This window comes from Opisthocomus hoazin, chromosome 9, assembly GCF_030867145.1.
Source record: "Opisthocomus hoazin isolate bOpiHoa1 chromosome 9, bOpiHoa1.hap1, whole genome shotgun sequence".
NCBI classification, from domain to species: Eukaryota; Metazoa; Chordata; class Aves; order Opisthocomiformes; family Opisthocomidae; genus Opisthocomus; species Opisthocomus hoazin.
The window spans coordinates 22,309,440-22,329,919 of record NC_134422.1 but is presented as its reverse complement, the minus strand read 5'-3'; the positions used below and the strand labels follow the sequence as shown (position 1 = coordinate 22,329,919).

The following is a 20,480-nucleotide window of genomic DNA, read 5'->3' as shown; positions in this document are numbered from 1 at the left end:
ATTTGGTAAAGGGGTGTAGGCAGCTACAAATAAAGAACGTCTCTGTCTGTTGCTGTGCAGTGGGGCATCCCCGATTGCCATCACATCCAGGCACGTGCATTGAATTCAGTGCTCCACAGTGGTGGTCAGGGACCTGTCTCAAACTGGCAAAGGAGGAGACACTGCACAAAAGGAAAGCTACGGATCTCGTATCTGTTCAATGTTAGAGCCCTCCCAAGTTAAGATACTCATCTGATCCTTGTTATTCTGAATACAACAGAAAGAAATAGTCCTGAAAGTAAAAATTAGAGCTCCCCATCCTTAGACAAGAGAGCTTTTGGGCTGCAGAAGTCTTCCTCGCCATTTGCCTAGATCCATAATTCTCTCTGTAGAGTGCAAGAGCTTTAACTGGTCAGATGGAGGTTAGGGCACTGTAACCATACGATATTGGGTGCAGGGCCAGATTTAGGGTCCCTCCAACACATTTCACTTTGGAAAAGCACAATTCTGGACCAAGCTTAGTTCCCCTGTTGATGGGCTGGACCGAGCTGTGGGGCCTGGGCAGAGCACTGGTCAAGGAGGTGAGGAGGGCAACCCTGGCAGCACATGTGCCCGATGGCTGCCGACCCGGCTGCGCCCACGTGCCTACCGCCTCTGCTGCCCTCTCGGGCACGGCACCTGGCCTGTCTCCGCTCTGAGGAGCCTGTTCTACGCACTGGGAGTTAAGGTGAAAAGACGTGAGGTTGCATTTCATGATGTGAGGAGCAGTGAAAGTACAGGAGTAGGAAGAGAAGTGACCAACTTCTGAGTCCTGTTATTAGGCTCTGGGCTCAGCGTCTGAAATACTGTCATGGCCTGTTATTAGCTATTCGAGATTTTCTCTTCGTGGTTGAACCAGAAGCCTGTTCGTTAGCACACACTCATGCTGTGCTTTCTCAGGGCAGACACAGCTTTATTTATAAAAAGCCCAGATAGAGGCTGCCCAAGCTTCTCGCACCAAAGCTCTTTATTAAACAGTAAAATGAACCCTCGGTATCCCAAGTTGCCAGTGTCTGTCAGAAGCAAAGTTCACTTAAGTTATTTAGAAAAAGGAAGGTAGTGACTGCCTTAACAAATATTCTCCTGCAGTGAAACACTTCCCAGAAGTCAAAACAGGAGTATATTTTACGAGATATTAATTGTGCTGTAAGGTTTCTTGCTGATTTGGTCTATGACCTCTGCTCTTTAGCTGTTCTCTATCTACTGAACTTAGGTAGTCTTACATCATTTGATGGTTCAGTGATGCTTATGTCATTAATAATTCTCAGATGCTCTTCTGGAAAGTTGCACAGTAGGATAAATCTTGAATGTGTTACTGTACAGTTTGTCAATAGACAGAGAATTTCAGTCTTTTCAAAAAAGTATTTCGCTATTAAAATGAAGATTTAATCCAAGCTGTGTCAGGAACACTGATTTTATGATGACGGATGCTGAATGAAAGGCTTTAGAATAGATAAAGAAGAATGTAAGTCATGGGTTATTATCAGTTTTCTCTTGAGTTTCTTTTCCTCATAATTTCTGGATGGGTCTCTTTCTTTGGCAGGCTACCAGAACAGCAAGTAACCGTACTAGGCTGTTGGACATATGCTATTAAAACTGATTGTCCGTGGCAGTGTTCAGACAATTTATATATTCCCTAAAACTTATTTTAAACGGTGTTTTTGTTCACCTTCTATCTTGAAAGCCAGTTTCAACAAGCAATACTGAGAGATTTTGATTTACTGTTATGAGTGATAGTTTTAAATGTGCTGGCACTTTCACAGGAAGATGAAAAATATATTCTTGTGTTATGTTTTTTCAACCCTGCCTGGGATTTCAGGTACATAAGGCAAATTGTGCCTTTGCTATTCAAACGCTTCCCTGACATTCCCAGTGACATTTAGTTATGGATTAATATTTTGTTGATTACTTTTAGGCTAAGCATTACTAAATACAAAGGTGGTGTATGTCACAAATCTCTTAATAAGAACAAATAATTCTCTGAACATCTGTAAAAAGATCTGTCATTCCGTGATTTCATTACAATCCAATAATCAGCAGCTGTATACCTGACAGGGAATATAAAATACTAAGAATCTATGAATGCTACAGCTTTCCTAGTAGTAGAATGACGAAGATTTTGAGGATCCTGTCCGTCAATAGTCCTATAGAAAACAACAGAGGTGACAAATGTGGGGAATGCTGAATCAGTGCTGAAATATTTGCACTAGGAAAACACCAAGCTATGTTTACAAATATTTTGTATTGATTAAGTATATGTGTGTATATATTAATACTGAGTATATAGAAAGCTAATGCCATTAACCAGCCACCATACAACACTACCTCTTCATCCTTCTATTCAGAAATGAATGTTGTTTGTATCTACCACAAGTTTAATCACTTTTATCTCAGTGAAAATACTACAATCTGAAATATTTTTTTTTTAATAAATATTTCATCACAAAGCTCTGATTTATTTATGTATGCAAGACATATTTTTCTTAGAATGATTTGGCTTTGATTTAAAATTCTTCATACATGGTATGCTGGTTTCCAGGTTCAAAATTGGAACTTTACAGTAGAAAATGATCTTTTTAAATTGATTTTTAAAATTCAGTCCTTCGGCATGAAAAGAGTAAGTGCTTAAACTAAATATGTGGAATAACTTGAATTTTGACTTTCTTGTTAGTAGAAATATGTTAGGCTGAATTTTATTCAGGACAGTATTTTCAATTTTTCAAAAATAAACAACAGTGTCCTACCCAGCTCTACATAAGTTCTATTATACATTGAGCTGCTCCCAGCTATACACGACCATTAAGTCACGGGCTGCAGTGACCACAAAATGGTGGAGTTTAAGATCCTTAGGGCAGTGAGGAGGATGCGCAGCAAGCTCGCTACCTTGGACTTCAGGAGAGCAGACTTTGGCCTCTTCAGGGATCTGCTTGGTAGAATACAGTGGGATAAAGCCCTAGAGGGAAGAGGGACCCAGGAAAGCTGGTCAATATTCAAGGATCACCTCCTCCAAGCTCAGGAGTGATGCATCCCAACCAAGAGGAAGTCAGGCAGAAATGCCAGGAGGCCTACGTGGATGAACAAGGAGATCCTGGCCAAACTTAAGCAGAAAAAGGAGGCCGACAGAGGATGGAAGCAAGGACAGGTAGCTTGGGAGGAACACAGAGAAATCGTCTGAGTAGCCAGGGAGCAAGTTAAGAAAGCTAGAGCCCTGACAGAGTTAAATCTGGCCAGGGATGTGAAAGGGAAAAAGAAAGCCTTCTATAGGTATGTCAGTGACAGAAGGCAAACTAGGTAAAATGTGGGCCCTCTCTGGAAGGAAGCTGGAGACCTGGTTACCCGGGATATGGAGAAGGCTGAGGTGCTTAACGACTTTTTTGCCTCAGCCTTCAACAGCAAGTGCTCTAGCCACATCGCCCAAGTTGCAGAAGGTAAAGGCGGGGACTGGGAGAATGAAGAACCGCCCACTGTAGGAGAAGACCAGGTTCAAGACTGCCTAAGGAACCTGAAGGTGCACAAGTCCATGGGGCCTGATGAGATGCATCCACAGGTCCTGAGGGAACTAGTGGATAAAATTGCCAAACCACTTACCATCATATTTGAGAGGTCGTGGCAGTCTGGGGAGGTCCCCACCGACTGGAGAAGGGGCAACATCACCCCCATTTTTAAAAAGGAAAAAAAGGAAGACGTGGGGAACTACAGGCCACTCAGCCTCACCTCTGTGCCTGGCAAGATGATGGAGCAGATCCTCCTTGAAACCATGCTAAGGCACATGGATAACAAGGAGGTAACTGGGGACAGCCAACATGGCTTCATCAAGGACAAATCATGCCTGACCAACTTGGTATCCTTCTATGATGGGGTTACAGCGTTGGTGGACAAAGGGCGGCCAACTGACATCGTCTACCTGGACTTGTGCAAGGCATTCGACACTGTCCCGCATGATGTCCTTGTCTCTACATTGGAAGGACATGGATTTGACAGATGGACCACTCGTTGGATAAGGAACTGGCTCGATGGATTCACGCAAAGAGTTGCAGTCAATGGCTCGATGTCCAGGTGGAGACCAGTGACGAGTGGTGTGCCTCAGGGGTCGGTAGTGGGGCCGGTGCTGTTTAATATCTTTGTCGGCAACATGGACAGTGGGACTGAGTGCACCCTCAGCAAGTTTGGCAATGACACCAAGCTGTGTGGTGTGGTTGACGCGCTGGAGGAAAGGGATGCCATCCAGAGCGACTTTGACAGGCTGGAGAGGTGGGCCTGCATGAACCGCAGGAAGGTCAACAAGGCCAAGTGCAAGGTCCTGCATGTGGTTCGGGGCAATCCCAAACACAAGTACAGGCTGGGCGGAGAGTGGCTCGAGAGCAGCCCTGAGGAGAAGGACTTGGGGGTACTGGTGGACGAGAAGCTCAACATGATCTCGCAATGTGCGCTTGCAGCCCAGAAAGCCAACCGTATCCTGGGCTGCATCAAGAGAAGCGTGGCCAGCAGGTCGAGGGAGGTGATTCTGCCCCTTTACTCCGCTCTCGTGAGACCCCACCTGGAGTCCTGCATCCAGCTCTGGAGCCCCCAACATCAGGAGTAGTCAGCATGGATTCACCAAGGGGAAATCATGCCTGACCAATATGATAGCTTTCTACGATGACATGACTGGCTGGGTAGACGAAGGGAGAGCCGTGGATGTTGTCTACCTCGACTTCAGCAAGGCTTTCGACACAGTCTCCCATAACATCCTCCTAGGGAAGCTCAGGAAGTATGGGCTGGATGAGTGGTTGGTGAAGTGGATTGAGAACTGGCTGAATGGCAGAACTTAGAGGGTTGTCATCAGCGGCGCTGAGTCTAGTTGGAGGCTGGTAACTAGTGGTGTCCCTCAGGGGTCAGTACTGGGCCCAGCCTTGTTTAACTTCTTCATCAACGACCTGGATGAAGAGTTAGAATGTACCCTCAGCAAGTTTGCTGATGACACCAAACTGGGAGGTGTGGTAGACACACCGGAAGGCTGTGCTGCCATTCAGCGTGACCTGGATAGGCTGGAAAGTTGGGCAGAGAGGAACCTGATGAGGTTCAACAAGGGCAAGTGCAGGGTCCTGCACCTGGGGAGGAACAACCCCATGCATCAGTACAATCTTGGGGTGGACCTGCTGGAGAGCAGCTCTGCGGAGAGGGACCTGGGTGTCCTGGTGGACGACAGGTTGACCATGAGCCAGCAGTGTGCCCTGGCTGCCAAGAAAGCCAATGGGATCCTGGGGTGTATCAAGAAGAGTGTGGCCAGCAGGATGAGGGAGGTTCTCCTTCCCCTCTACACTGCCCTGCTGAGGCCTCATCTGGAGTACTGTGTGCAGTTCTGGGCTCCCCAGTTCAAGAAAGATGAAGAGCTACTGGAGAGAGTCCAGCGGAGGGCTACAAGGATGGTGAGGGGACTGGAACATCTCTCCTACGGGGAGAGGCTGAGGGAGCTGGGCTTGTTCAGCCTGAAGAAGAGAAGGCTGAGAGGGGACCTAATATATACTTACAAATATCTGAAGGGTGGGTGTCAGGAGGATGGGGCCAAGCTCTTTTCAGTAGTGCCCAGCGACAGGACAAGGGGCAATGGGCACAAACTGAGGCACAGGAAGTTCCGTCTGAACATGAGGAAGAACTTCTTCCCTCTGAGGGTGACGGAGCCCTGGAACAGGCTGCCCAGGGAGGTTGTGGAGTCTCCTTCTCTGGAGATATTCAAGACCCGCCTGGACAAGGTCCTCTACAGCCTACTCTAGGTGACCCTGCTTCGGCAGGAGGGTTGGACTAGATGACCCACAGAGGTCCCTTCCAACCCCTACCATTCTGTGATTCTGTGAACATAAGAAGGACATGGATGTGTTGGAGCGGGTCCAGAGGAGGGCGACGAAGATCATTAGAGGGCTGGAGAAGCTCTCCTACGAGGACAGGCTGAGGGAGTTGGGGCTGTTCAGCCTGGAGAAGAGAAGGCTCCAGGGTGACCTTATAGCAGCCTTCCAGTACCTGAAGGAGGCCTACAGGAAGGATGGAGAGGGACTTTTCACAAGGGTGTACAGTGATAGGACAAGGGGGAATGGCTGTAAACTAAAAGAGGGCAGATTTAGATTAGATATTAGGAAGATATTCTTCACCATGAGGGTGGTGAGACACTGGCACAGGTTGCCCAGAGAAGCTGTGGATGCCTCCTCCCTGGCAGTGTTCAAGGCCACGTTGGATGGAGCTCTGAGCAACCTGGTCTAGTGGAAGATGTCCCTGCTCATGGCAGGGGGGTTGGAACTAGATGATCTTTAAGGTCCCTTCCAACCCTTACCATTCTATGATTCTATGATTAGTGAAGGAGACTTCTAGGTAATTGAAGTCTGACTTTTGGATGGCCTAACTTTGTGGCGACTAGTATGAAGAACTTCTAAATAGCTTGATTGCAGAGTACCTTGATTGTCACTATGTTCAGTTGAGTGAACAGTGCTTCAGGTATCTAAAAACTAGATACTGAGTTTTGCTTTTTGTAATCATCAGTATTCTTTTAAAATCTGGGTTTAACCATGCAATAAGTACCCTAGTTGCTCTAAGACTGGGATGTCACAGAGGACAGCTTTTTCTGGTTCAGTGATCCCAAAAGATGTCCTTTACCTCTTCTTATTCTACAACTTGAAGTCAACTGAAAGATGCATTTGCTTTAGTTCAAAACCCAGCACTGCTTATGTTTAAGCAGTAGTTTTGGTTACAGAAATATCTGATTGTCAAATTTTCCTTTGTGCATAGTTTGACGGACATGAGCTGTCTTTTCTTTTCACCTTACTACATGTATATGGTTATGTCACATGACAGAATTTCCCAGTTCCTTTCTAACAATACAATGATTGTTTCAGATTACTGTCATTGTTAGGGTTGGTTTAGGTGCTGTAGGATGGGGAGTTCTCTGTGGGAAATAAACATCTATTTCCATTCCTTTTACCAGAGTCTTCCTTCTTTGGCGAGATGAGATGATTATTAGCTTTTGAATGCTATGTTTACAGACAAATAGCTTCATATTTACGTGAACTATCAGGCAACCATTAACCTGGAACTAAACTAATATCTAACAGAGCTTTCTACTTATCAGAACTTTTTCTAAGGTACTCTTAATCTTCTGCAAAATTGGACAGTTAGGTTACATTATAGTGATGTCCAGAAAACTCCTTGTTTATCAGTTTCAGCGTAGACATTTATATAAACATCCAAGATGTCTCTTATATTGGCATGCATAATTGTTCCTAGTACACTCTTCAGACCAGTGAGAAAAATCCTCATAGATGGAAAAGCATAATTCTAATTAAACCATTTTATTCTTTGTATGTTGTTAGAAACATCGTGATGTTTTATTCTGAAAATTAGTATGTACATATTTGCAAGGATCTGAGAAATATTTAGCCGTACATTGAGAGCAGGAGAGAGCAGATAAGTTGTGTTTGGTTTTTTTTAATTTTAAAATACCAGGTAAATAAACAATTGGGTTTGTAATGGTAGCGAAAATAGCACTCTAATATCTTAAGAGTGATGTCATAAAGACCATTTAAATTCTTGGATTTAATTAAGTGAACAGCTTTAATTAAGGAAAAACCAAGAGGAGGAACAGTAAAGGTAAATCAACATCTTACAGTGGACTGTAAAATGCTACAAAATTCCAGAAAGAGTGTAGCCAAACTGAAACCACTGAAGTCAGTAGGGATCTTGTACAACCTAGTGCAGCTCGACAATAAGAAGAAAAAGGCGGAAGCTGGGACACTTCTCACTGTGTATACGCTGTGTGTTCTGTCACAGAAATCATAATTTAAGAGAATCGTCTGGTCTGTTGCTTGAGGCCTCTCACTGCTCCCTTGAAAAAGCAAGATGCGTCCTGGATGCTCTGGTACTATAGATACGAAGCCCACACATGAAGAAAAGAATGTGCAACAATACTTTTGTAATTCTTCTTGTACCCCATTGTGTCCTAATATGAATTTTCATTATGTTTATAGAGTGTCTTTTGGCCATGACATGTTAACAATTGTCCATAGCCTTTTACTCCTCCTTCCTTTATGCATTATAAATCAGATATGCCACTCGTTTCTCTTGACGGTCTCAATTTATAGTTGAGCTAGAGTTTCCCAGCTGTAGCTAGTTATGGTTCTCAAGTAGAGCATGTGTTTGAGGCCAAATTGTACTTTTCATGGCCTTCTTAAGGAGGTTAGAACAGACCATTACCTTGTATTATGATCCATCCTGTTACATGGTGTTAGACAGTCTTGACCAGCTACCATGCAACCTCACTATGCCTTTGCCACGTTTGCTAAGTCGACTGAAAATCTTTTTCAAATACATTCTGTGTTCTTTGACAGTGAAGCAGATGTCCATGTGGTGCATTAGAGCAGATTTTTGTGTGATGAAATTTCTAATCTGTGTGCATTTAGACAATCTTTATGACCTGAAAAAGTAGAAATAAAAGCACATTGAGTATGCCTAAACATCCAGTCACTTGTATGTGGGTACCTCTTACCTTATTGTTTAAATCTTTTGAACACTATGATCCTCCAGAAATCGATACAGAATCTTGAAGTTCTGTGTGGTTTGCATTTTAACAAATAGATCTATAATGACGGGTTTTAGCACCTTGGTTTACATAATCCTGACATTCAATGGGCGAAGTTTGATCCTTGGAACCATCTATCTGATTTGCATGAGCTACTTATGCACAAATATGTAGCTAGAGGTACAATAAATGGGCTATGTGATGACAATATAATACAGAGCTCCAGACAACAGAGCTTTCATATTAATACCTTGATACTACATATGGAACAAAAAGAAAGACCTTTTCTCTAATAACATGTAAAAAGAATTTAATGGATATTTTGTTATTTTAAATTGCATACATGAGCGGTAAAATCGAAACCTAATATTGACATAGCTCTGAAGTAAATGAAAAGATGATTATTATTGGCTGATGTGCATTTAAGTAACTTGCAGTTTACATTTCTCTCAATATATAATTCTAGTTGGTTTATGTTCCTTTAGATTTATGAAGAATTTTCCTTCATCTCTTTTCCTAGTCTGTTTGTAAAATAAAAATATACCTAAGTATAAAAATTATAACTTTTCCAATAAGCATGACCAAGCATACATCAGAAGCTACTTGCCCTGAGGTAGGACATACAAATTAAGGTTAACCACAATGTTATCAAGCTATTTGTAATAAATACTTTGATTCTGAGTCACTTTTCCATTAGTGACTTGTGCAATACTAACCCAACTTTTTGGTCAAGGAGTCTGTGCAGACCTTAAGGTTCCAAATAGCTTTCTGTACAACTAATAATCTGTGGAAAACAGGAATATTGGCTCTATGGAGACATGAAGTAGCACTGCAAGCTTAAAATTACTAGAAAATACCAAACAAAATAAAATATTATAACAAGGTAATCAGGCAGACCTTGGTGAATCATTTCTAAAGTAGAACATTAAAATACCATTCGTTATTTTTTTGGCATTCTAGTTCCACTTATTCACCAGAACATGGAGGGGGAAAAAAAAGAAAAATCTCCCTCCTAACAGAAATATGGCACCTTATATATGTGCAGTGTACACTTTCTTGCAGTGACTGGCTGTTACTGGGAAAGAAAGATGAGAGACATGTAATGCTTCCCATCCCTAATCTCCCTCCTCACAAAGATCAGTGTCTCAGCAGCACCCTCAGCATGTTCAGTCACTGTAGTGGGAAATGTTTCCCTTCCTTGCCTGTCAAGCCCTGATGCAATTTTAATTCTACAGCTGTAGTCTGTCCCTTTAAAGCTAATATGTCAGATTCTGTCAGATTCTTCAGAAATGCTCAAAACTGGGATATGAGCTTAAACCATTTCCATATTTTGGCAAGAAGAGCTCATGTGGTCTAACATATCTGCTTGGTAGCTTCAGTGCTTTGAATAGTGATTGAAACAACATAATAACTCTTGCTTAATAATTAATTAGAGGTAGCTTGAAACTGAGGGTGTCATCGGTGAATAGTAATACCCACCCTTGGCCACTGTATGTATCAACTGGCTGCTTGGGTGGGAGTTTGAAGCAGGATTCTGCTTGGGTGACTGAGTGAGTTTGTCATTGTTCTGCCCTTTTGGTTATTTCAGCCAGAGATGCTCTATATAGGTTGTGCATTCAGAACTGTACCAGATGCACAGAGCAGACAAAAGGAATTGCTAAACTCTTCTTGTTTTATGAGACAGTTTTCATTTCCCAGAGTGTCTGATGATATTCTGGGGGAGGGGATATATTTAGGTGGTATTTCACACAGACTGTTGTGTAATTAGGCAGTTATTAATTCAAACTCAGTTTATTTTTGTATTTCAGGATCACTGTTTTGCACTGTCCAAAATACTTAGGCTTCAAACTTCAGCTTTGAACTTACATAGGAGGAGACATTCAGAATACTGTGATTGAGGTTCATTCCATACCTTTCACTAGAATTCAGATGCGATGGTCTTGACACTTTACAGTGCATAGAAAATTGTAGAATAAACCAGAAGATACTAGTTCTATGATACATTAGACTGTTTTTGTGCTAGCTTTACAGGAATAAAAATAACCATCTACATAGAATTAAAAATATTAAATGGCATTCTTATCCACAAACTGAAAAACTTGAAGGGTGTGCACTTATTACTGCATCTAAAACATGCCTTTGTCTGTCAGTGTTGAATTTGTTTAAATTTCCTCTCCTTTTTTTCAAATTTTTATGTAAATAGGATTTTTATCGTGCATGTTAGGAAATAGCTGGTTTTCATGTAAAGTCCCTGTGTTTGGATTTGAGAATATTTAATGGCGGTGGTGGAAATGCTCATGCTTTGCTGAAAATTAACAGCAGAAGCAGTCCTATGCAATTTATTTCACTGTGCTACTTTGTCCAAGATAAAGAAAAATTAGTCATGTGTCCAACTTTTACTTCAATTACTTTTCTTCAAAGGTTTTTATCAGATATTTCTGATAAAATATTCTAAGTGAACTTTCATTTCTTCTAAGTGAAGACAGTTAATAGTTCAACATATCTCAGCCTGAAAATATTCTACAGGGTATGACGGATACACAAGACACCTGGAAGGAATGTCAGTTCATTTATATCTGAGCTGATGCATAGCTGATTTTAATTTTTGGCCAGAATCTTTCTTTTGTGTAACTTTGACCAAAATCACTTCTGTATGGAAATTGTTTGCAGCTTGTGTGGAATGAGCTTGTGGTTTTGATTTGTTTCCTAATAAGATGGTCTAGCATAGTAGCTGTGAAAACTGACTTTACCTGATGCCTTTTATTGTCCCTTTGTCAAGATTAAATAGATAAGAAAGGCAAATAATCAGGCAACTAAATGTGGAGTTTTTTATACTGCCTGTGAGAGATGAAGTGGATAAATTTGATCCTCATGATGTAGTGTCTGTTCTGTGAGCAAATAAAAAACTCTCATCCACAGATGTTTGTTTGGACACTTTCCCCAAAAGCTGTTTTCACATATGAAAACCCAAAAAGTTTTGAGTGTATTTTGTAGCTTGGCAACCAGAAGATGTGCAGACACAGTCAGAGAAATGCTGATCCTATATTTCATTAACCGGTATGTCCTCTTTAATGTAGAGGACAAAGTTATGCTGTATAGTATCTTTTATAGAGATATCAGGGTGCCTGTTTTTACAATGTCGAAAGAAGAAATGGAAGATTCAGCAGGACAGTAACATTTCTATGTTAGTAGCCAAAACAATAAAATCTGCCTTAGAATTACTACTTTCCAGCAGCGGTATTTCCAACAAAGACATAAAAGTACTGTTGAGCAGCTTATACATGAATAGAAAGGAATAATCACTGGTTGACATGTTACTATTTTTTTTTTTTATCTGCTTTCTTAAGTTTGGTCTAAATGCGGAAGTTTTTGAAAGCCACATGTAAGTGGTGTATACACAAATCCTATTATTTATTAATAGGATTAATGAGTGTACCTCCTGTATAAAGCTTTGCAAATGTACTCTCTAGGTCCTAAGCTTCCCTTTTTTTATGAATTGATTGTCAAGATGATCCACATATATGCAAAAGCATTCTAACATATGAATTATATATTTCTTCATGCTCCTGAATTTTGCTCTGCATTTATCGTTAGTCAGCATTGTTTCTATAGCTAGGGGCATGCTAGCAAAACAGTGAAAGTGAGTAATATGTTATGCAGATGTTTTTTTAAGGGTTATCAGTTCTGTTTCGGCAGGATATCTTGGATGAAAGAATTAAAGTTATCTTTTAAAAAAACCCTGTAAATTCACTCATCTGTAATTTCAAAAACAGACAAATTAATGTATTATAAAATTCAAAGTAAATAGATACTAACTGAAATAGAAGTACTAGCGCATTATTAAAGTTGCAAACAACTTTCTTAGCTCATGAAGTCCTGGCTGCTGCTTTTTCCTAAGCTGAGCAGACACTGATCTGAAAGACAGATATCATGTGTCTGAGCTTAAAGATCCAAAGTCATCTTGTAGGCAGGTACATTTTCAGTAATATCATTGGTGTTCCTATAGAACTAAAGTTTTACAAAGGCAGGTTTTTCTTTCTATTTGAACAATTTGAACAGAAAAATCTGCTAGAATTGCTTATGAACAAAACTCAAGAGCTATCAAATAAAAAGAAACAAAAGACTTCCTAATATTATCATACTCTTTTCTTGCTGATATGTATTTGAAGCCCACTATTATAATACTCTTTTCTTGCTGATACGTATTTGAAGACCACTTCATCACCTTCAGAGGCAAGGTGCTTATGTTTGCCATTCCGTGACTGAAAGCAGTTTTCAAGCTGGGATGTAGTTTAATTGCTGAGTTTGAGTTTTGTTTTTTGTTTTTTTTTTTCTAATTTCTCTTTCCTGAGAATGACTCTTGAGTCTTATCCACATCCCTATGCTATGATCAGTGAACAAAAAAAGAGAAGGACAGTAAATTAAGGTCTTAGCTGATATGCTGTCTAGTAAGAAATTATAATCGCAGTATTATATATAGTAAAACAAAAAGCATACTGCTTTTGAACTCAGAAGCACCTTTTTCTTTTTGATAGAAGAGATTCTGCTTTTGAATCTGATATCCCATTTACTGATCAGTCATTGCAACCTTAATTTGGCACAACTGAACCCCTTCTTAAATCTCTTTCATAAAAAGTTCTGAAGAGAAGGAACTAAAGATGATTCAAACCTCATCATGAGAGAACTTTTGTTCATCCCTATTTTGAAAAAAAACCCACTTGACTGATTTTGTTATTGTAAAAGCAATTAGATGAGCAAAACTGCTGTGAAATACCTGTTGGAAGAAGAATCCTTAAATTCGTTCTCATCCATGTCTGATTATGGTGGAGGAAAGGGTTTTGTTTCAAATGTTTGTGTCATACAATTTCTGGTTTTGTAAACAGACTTTTTTCCTGCACAGAATTTAGTAAATTCAAATTCATCAGCATGATCATGTTAGAATTGTATTCAAGGTGGAAATGGAAATTTAGACTGCCTAAATATTGCTCTTCCCACGATCTCCTTCGGGCTTTGCCACCCTTGGGTACTAAAATCTAGGTTATCTTATATTGCTTAAAGCTGGAGTTCTTGCAAAATTTTTTTGATCAGAAGCACAATGCTTTAAGCTCTTCTTTGTGAAAACTCATCGAATTCCTTGGGCTCTGGGTATACAAATGTGTACAATGCTTAGTCCTGACCCTTTGTTCAGACTAGTGTTAGAAAGAGGTTTAGAAGTTGTATACCACAAAAGACTTTTCTTAAGTTTTGTTTTGTGTCTTCTAGCTGGGACAAAATATATTTGTATGTTTTAGCTTTCTATTTCTGAAACAAAGGCCAGTGTAATTTATGTTCTTCAACAGAGTTATCCAGAGAGAAGGTAGGAAACCAGATGTTGTTGAAGATACGAGATGGAATTCAGGGTGCTGTGTTTTAGTCCATAGTCTCTGGAATCTATGCTTAAATATGGTTAAAAGAAAGATTCCGAAACAATCTGTTCTATTTCTGGGTGACAAGTATAATGCTATGCTAGCCCTGTTCTGCAGCACCCTGGGTCACTTGTCTGGGTACAAATCAAAAATACTTCTTAGAGAAGTCTCTGATGAAGAAACTAGAGTTTTCAAGTGGAGATTTAAAGCTTAGAAGCTTACCAACTTTTGTCTTGTTAAGACGAATACATCAATTAGATACAAGATTACTCCCATTAATAGCAGTGACAAAACTCATTCTGCTCACTGTGATATTCAGCACAACATGGAAATGAAAGGTTGAAATCTGTTACTGGCTGCTCCTGTTTGAAGTACTTTCTGAAAAAAACTGAGTTATGCTCCTATGACTGCAAATTCTAGGTTAAGATAATGATTATTCAGTTGCTGAAAATTTTTTAGAATTTACTACTAATTGGGAAGTTAGATAATAACAAGGTGACTAAAGGTTAAGCAACAAGATTTGAAAAGATTTATGGACATACAAAAAAAGTTAAGAACATATGTTAAGGCAAATGCTGAGGATATAAGACTATCCATGTGTGTGTTTTAGTAGCAGAAAAAGCATGGCGGTGAGAGAAACATCACTGGTAGGTTGAATCCCCAGCATTAAAAATATTCATACTTGTTTTGATGTTTATGAATGTTCAAACTGTTACCATGTGATGAGGGAAAGTGGCGTTATGCATGTACAGCGAAGCCTCATGATATCATTGCTACCCAAATTAAATCCACGTTGTAGGAACCCCCTGGTGCTTTCAGTGCAGAACAACTAAGAGCCTGCTGAAGCAGAGAGTGTTGTCATATATCTCTGATGACAAACCTACTGGGCTCAGGTAAGAGGAGGTTGAGAGAATGGTCATTTGGTCCATAAGAATATCTGAGTAGCAATGTCCACATAGCTTTTAAATCAGCTATGATGGCTAACTAAAAAAAAGTTATATCCAGGCTGTGTGCTCTTTACAGATAGTACAAAGATTCATTTCCCAGATTGCTTTTGAAGGAGGGGCAAATGTTATTTTTGGCTGATAAATGGGATTAGTGTTCTTTGAGAGACAGTGATATCAGGTAAAAATCTACATTTTTTTTCTGTGATAGTAATATAATTTCAAAATGTAACTTTCCTTTCTTTTATTTGTTTCCCCCTGATATTCTACACTGACATTGTGCCAGATGTGTTACCTAGTCAGCTTGCCTGCTCTGCCTCTGAAGTTCGGAGTCGTGTATATACTATTATTTTACATAGGGGAGACTGGTTTTTTTACTAGCATGTTTAACTCCTCAAAGATTTAAATTCCTTTTGTGAAGCCTTTTTTACTTTTTGGCATGTATTAGCCTCATGTTCTAGAACAGTCTTTTAGACAGAAAATTAGTATGACCTTATGAAAATAAAGTTAGAGAATCAAAAAACATTTTGCAAAATTCTTTATTTGACATAGATGTATATTTTCAGAGAAAAGACAAATACAAACCCCCAAAACTTCATATGTAAGTCAGTGGGAGTTCTGACCTACTTAGGCTTATGCAATTTTAACCACTGTATTTCTGTGTCAAACTATGTAATTTAGTTTAATTTTTGGTTTGGGTTTAGTCTGCATATAAAATATTATTTGACAGGATTTTTATCATATATGTAAATCTAAACCAATCTTGTTTTATCAGTGCAGTGGATTAGCTTATGTCTCTTAGGACAGGATTTAAAGTAGGAGTCATCTGCTTCTGTGAATGTCTTCTGTTTTGTTAGTAACAGCTAAAAGAAGCAAGACAAATATTTCTGTCTACAGAACTGTATTTCAATGAACTTGTAAAACAAAGACTAATTAGATGACTGTAGGAATGAAATAGAAGCAGAAGTGTAAATGAAATACTGATAAAATTAGACCGACCCCTTCCATTCATGGTACTTTTTCTCCACACAAACTTGCCAGAGTTAAATGCAAGTGTTTTGTGACCTTATAAAAGCCTGACATTTGTATTCTCTTTGTTCTAGCTCTCGGTAAATGCTTTCAGTCTTCTGTTAATAACTGAAGAAAAAAGAGGTACAAAGAGGACAATAGAGGGATACATCGCTATTTTGCTACTAATTAAAATAAAAGGGGACTTTGTGTCAGTCATGGGTTAACCCCAGTAGGCAGCTATTTATCTCCAGGAAAGCAGGGCGTTATCTTGCATGATCGTTACCTGGGAAGACAAATGCCATAATTCTGAATGTACTCCCTTCCTTCGTTCCCCCAGCTTTATTGCTGAGCATGACGTAATATGGTTGTAATATGGGATTATCCCTCTGGTCATTTGGGTCAGCTGTCCTGGCTGTGTCCCCTCCTAACTCCTTGTGCACCTCCACCCTGCTCAGTGGTGGGGCAGCATGAGAAACAGAGATGGCCTTGACACTGTGCAAGTACTGCTCAGCAATAGCTCAAACATTGGTGTGTTACCAGCACTGTTCTGGTCACAAGTCCAAAACACAGCATCATGTGAACTGCTATGAAGAAAACTAGCTCTATCCCAGCCAAAACCTGTACAGTGTCTGAAAGGAAGGGACAAAGTGAACAGGCAAAGAATTAATGCAAGGAATATGAAACAGGTGGCTGCAGTAGCTGGACCAGAAGAGATCAAAAGTTCCTGTGTGAGCTACCAAGCAGTTGTGACTTGCCTATAAATGCTTTGGTGCAATAAAGCAAGTAATAAACTGGCCACTAGCATGGTGTGTTTTGGCATACTTTCAGTGGTTATCATGTACAGATAGGTGACCTTGACATTATTGAGGACTGGGCCTATGTATGGTTTTCTTTCACACATATCTTCTGCAGTTCTGCTGTAGCACGTAGCAGAACTGCTCCTTTTTGTGTGTATGTATGTCAGTCAGTGTCCTCTGAACTTGTATAAATAAAACAAGAAAATGCTATTTCTTTCTATGAGAGATGATGCTGGAGTAAAGTCAAATTTCACCTCTTTGCTTTGCAACGTAGATATCACCATTACGGTGAGCTGAACATCACTGCACTTTGTTCTGGTCTGCCTATCAAGCTGAAGAACAATTTCATGCCAAACCTGGTGTCCTCTACAGAGGACTAAACCCAGCATATACATACATAATTAACTGTAATTTTAGTATAGCTTCTGAGTTTGCTATCATGAAAACTGTATTGGGTTTAATTGGGTTTATTCTTTAATACATTGATTACAAGAGATTATTCAGTAGCAGAGAGAACCAGGCACAGCTGAGCAACTTTCGCCACACTTAGGGCATCAGGACTGCTGTTCATAACTTTATCTGAAAAGGTGAAAAATGTTCTACTGATAATGCTGAGCTTGATGATGCAGAAGGTGGGAGGGGAGAACAGAAAGAGGCATACCCCTCCAGTGACTGATAAATCCTATTTAATTCCAATTTATTTTTCTCTCTTTCAAAATGCTGTGTGAACACATTGTCAACATTTTCCTTTTTTCTTTACATTAATGCAGATAGTTCTTTTGTTGTATCTCCTGCCTTGAGGATTGTCCCCTTTTTCTGTGGCAGGTTCCTCCAGTCATCATTCCCACAACTTGCCTTATGTAATCTCTGCTCTATTCTCACCTCCAAGATCCCCTTCAGTTTGAGTTTGTACAGGGAATTTTGCTTTCAGTAATGCCAGCTAAGGTTGTCCTATTGTGTTTCCTTCTTGCCACACTACCCCTCAAAGTTTGTATGTTTTTGAAGTCAGCCTTCTGGAAGGACACGAAACACCACAGGCAATCATAATTTTGTGTTAATGAAGTTATTTGTCAGTGAATTAAAATTCAGAAGTGAACTTTTCAGTTAATTAAATACGAAAAATCACCAAAAAGTGCAACAGGCCCTGTTATTTTGATATTAAGTTCTATTTATTTGACACTGCACTTCCAGCTTTCAGTATTACGCAGATTTACTGCATTAACAATAAAATCTAAAACCCAAGAATGAATGAAAAGCATGTTCTGATCAGTTAACCATGGAAAGCTAAAATCCTGCAGATTTGCACTTGTCTACAAACCAAAAGCCATTGACTAAATTTTTAGGTTATGGTCTCATAGTCTCAAGTAGCTGAAAATGAAATAATTGCTGCTGTAACTATTTAAATGCATTCCCTGTGATCTAATTGCTTCTGCTTTGAATGATTATGCCTGTTCCTCATTTAACATGCCCAATGCGTCCACTTAGACTTACATGATTCATTTTGTCCTCGCTTTAGCATAGATTAAAATGTTGTTGCACTCCACAACAGGAAGTTGAGACTAAGAATATGTAATTTATTTGAAACTCCGGTAAATGCTATTTAGGTTAATGTCCAGCTGGCTTGAAATAGGTCTCTGCAGGCACGAGCTAGGACTGGTCTAGGCTACAAGTGCTGCCTCCTGCTGCCACTGAGCGTTCTCTATACTTGTGCAACTATTTTGCACTTCAGGGTAGCAGTATATAGCAACTAGAAAGCACGTGCACTGGGTTGTGTATTCCACCCTAGACTGTGCTTTTTTGCGCACTGATAAATACCCAGTTGCTTTGGTTTATTTTCTTCACAGAAAATGTATATGCCATGACTGAAGAGATACAGAACAATCCCTTTTAAGGTAAAGGGTGGGGAAAATGAATAATACTTGCTAGCTGCTACTGGCTGGCAAAATGTTGTATGTAAATTAAAGCATTTTGACTTATTGTGTGGGCAAAACCTAAAGATATTTCCTCCCATGATGATTTTGTAAAGCAGCATAGCAGATTGTCAGTTTCTACACTGTTCTAACGGGACAAATCTTTTGACTGCTGGGTTGTTGCATGGCACTAAACCTATGTGAATTGTAGCTCAGTGCTGTATCCTGGTGAATCAATGTTTGCAAGTATCTGCAGTCATACAGATTGGATTCCTGAGCGACTCTGCCTGCGAAGGATAATGATTTCTGGCATCTTAATCTCCCTTCTCTTAGTGCAGATGTCTAAAAATAAAGGCCATGGTTGTATTTAATTTTGTCAAATCCTGCATGAAACTTTTAACATGGCTGAGCTCTGCAGCTCCATTCAGCCACCTCCTCCCCCCAGCTCCCAAGGAAGACAGCTTTCGCCACCTGGTTCCACTTCAGCCCCTCTAATGGTGCTCTCCAGCCCCGAGGGGCTGAAGTCCCTTCTGTTTTGTCCTTTGCCAGTCTGCTTTTGACAATATCGAAACAGGTTGCTGTTTGCTCTAAGCAGTGGCTTGACATGCACTTCTGCAGTGAGTCTGGGAAACATCACTGTCCAAGGCGGCAGCTTAGGTACTCTCTGAAACTGAGTAGCCCCTAACCCCCACCTTGACAGGATAGACTCAGCATACTAATTTGAAATTTCAACCTCGTTGCTGACCCCTATATTGTGTCAGCTTTTGGGTTTGGAATTTAGCCTTGGACTGTACTTGTTTCTGAAGTTATATTTATAACCAAAGCAGGAGAATGAAGTTATTTTAAGAGAAAACATACATGTAATTCCTGGGAAGGAACAGATTATATTACTAAGCACTCCCCAGCCTCTAGTTTTTGATTATGAGTCAGAAAGCCATACGAACAGCAGCTGACTTACTGATCTCTGTCTTCACTTAGAAGTCAGAGCTCAGGCATTCATTCAGAGGCCTGAATGCTTTTTTTCACTAAAGCCTGTACAGTTCTTCTGACATTCACAGTTAGTATTGATACTGTGTAGGCCAGAAAATATTACTAAAATAGAATGCATCAAGGCTGATTCTGCATGTATGGAGTTAGTGGAAGTTTAACCATTGCTTGTAAAAGGAGGAAGACTAGACCGAGAAAGATTTGTAATTCAAATGTGTTTAGTGGTTGTGTATCTGTATGATACAGGTTTACTCACACTATTCTGAGTACATTTAAAAAGAGCCTCTCTTATTTTCTAGGGAATTGTCTTGTTTTTAGTGTCTCCATAATTAGTTTCTATTTATAGAGCCGATCAAGAGAAGTAGCTTGCACATGTCAAAAAGATGCATATTCTCTCACATATAAGTGCTTTCTTGCTTTAACTTTATGCAAATACTTTATTATTAATGCTTTTTAAAAGACCATAGGAGGTATAGAGACTTTCATTTATTTCTGTATGATTAAAATTTCTGTATGATTAAAGCCAGCCATTCATTTTTTGCTTTCATCTGTAACTGCGTCAACCTCTGCTGCTGAAAGGAGAAATGGGCTATATGTATTTAAATGTAAACATAAAGACTAAAAAAATTGCAATCCTCATTTTTTTTCGTTACCTACATCACTATAATGGATGTCTAACATGGAAGTTCTATTTTACAAAGTGCTATTACCAGCACTTGTTTCCATTTTTCATCTTGGAAAAATGTTTAATTTCCATCTTAAATTCTCACTACATATTTGTAAATTCCCTTATATTATAAAAGCTCCTTCTATGTCTCAAGAGGTTAGGTAATTTACTGCTTTTGACTCAATGAAATTCTTACAGG

General features: G+C 39.8%; 1 protein-coding gene across 20 annotated transcripts in view; it reads right to left on the bottom strand.

Moving 5' to 3' along the window:
• B3GALT1 (beta-1,3-galactosyltransferase 1) overlaps positions 1-20,480 on the bottom strand; it is a 224,801-nt gene that overhangs the window by 46,422 nt on the left and 157,899 nt on the right. Inside the window, exon 4 of one of the 20 annotated variants that reach the window (XM_075430739.1) lies at positions 8,236-8,455. The exons of 16 other annotated variants lie outside the window; for them this stretch is intronic. The gene's annotated coding sequence lies outside the window, so the exon portion shown is untranslated. Of the gene's footprint in view, positions 1-7,318; positions 8,456-15,503; positions 16,204-20,107; positions 20,187-20,480 lie in introns of those variants that run through there. 3 more of the 20 variants (XR_012765047.1, XR_012765049.1, XR_012765052.1) reach the window with 3 other exon arrangements.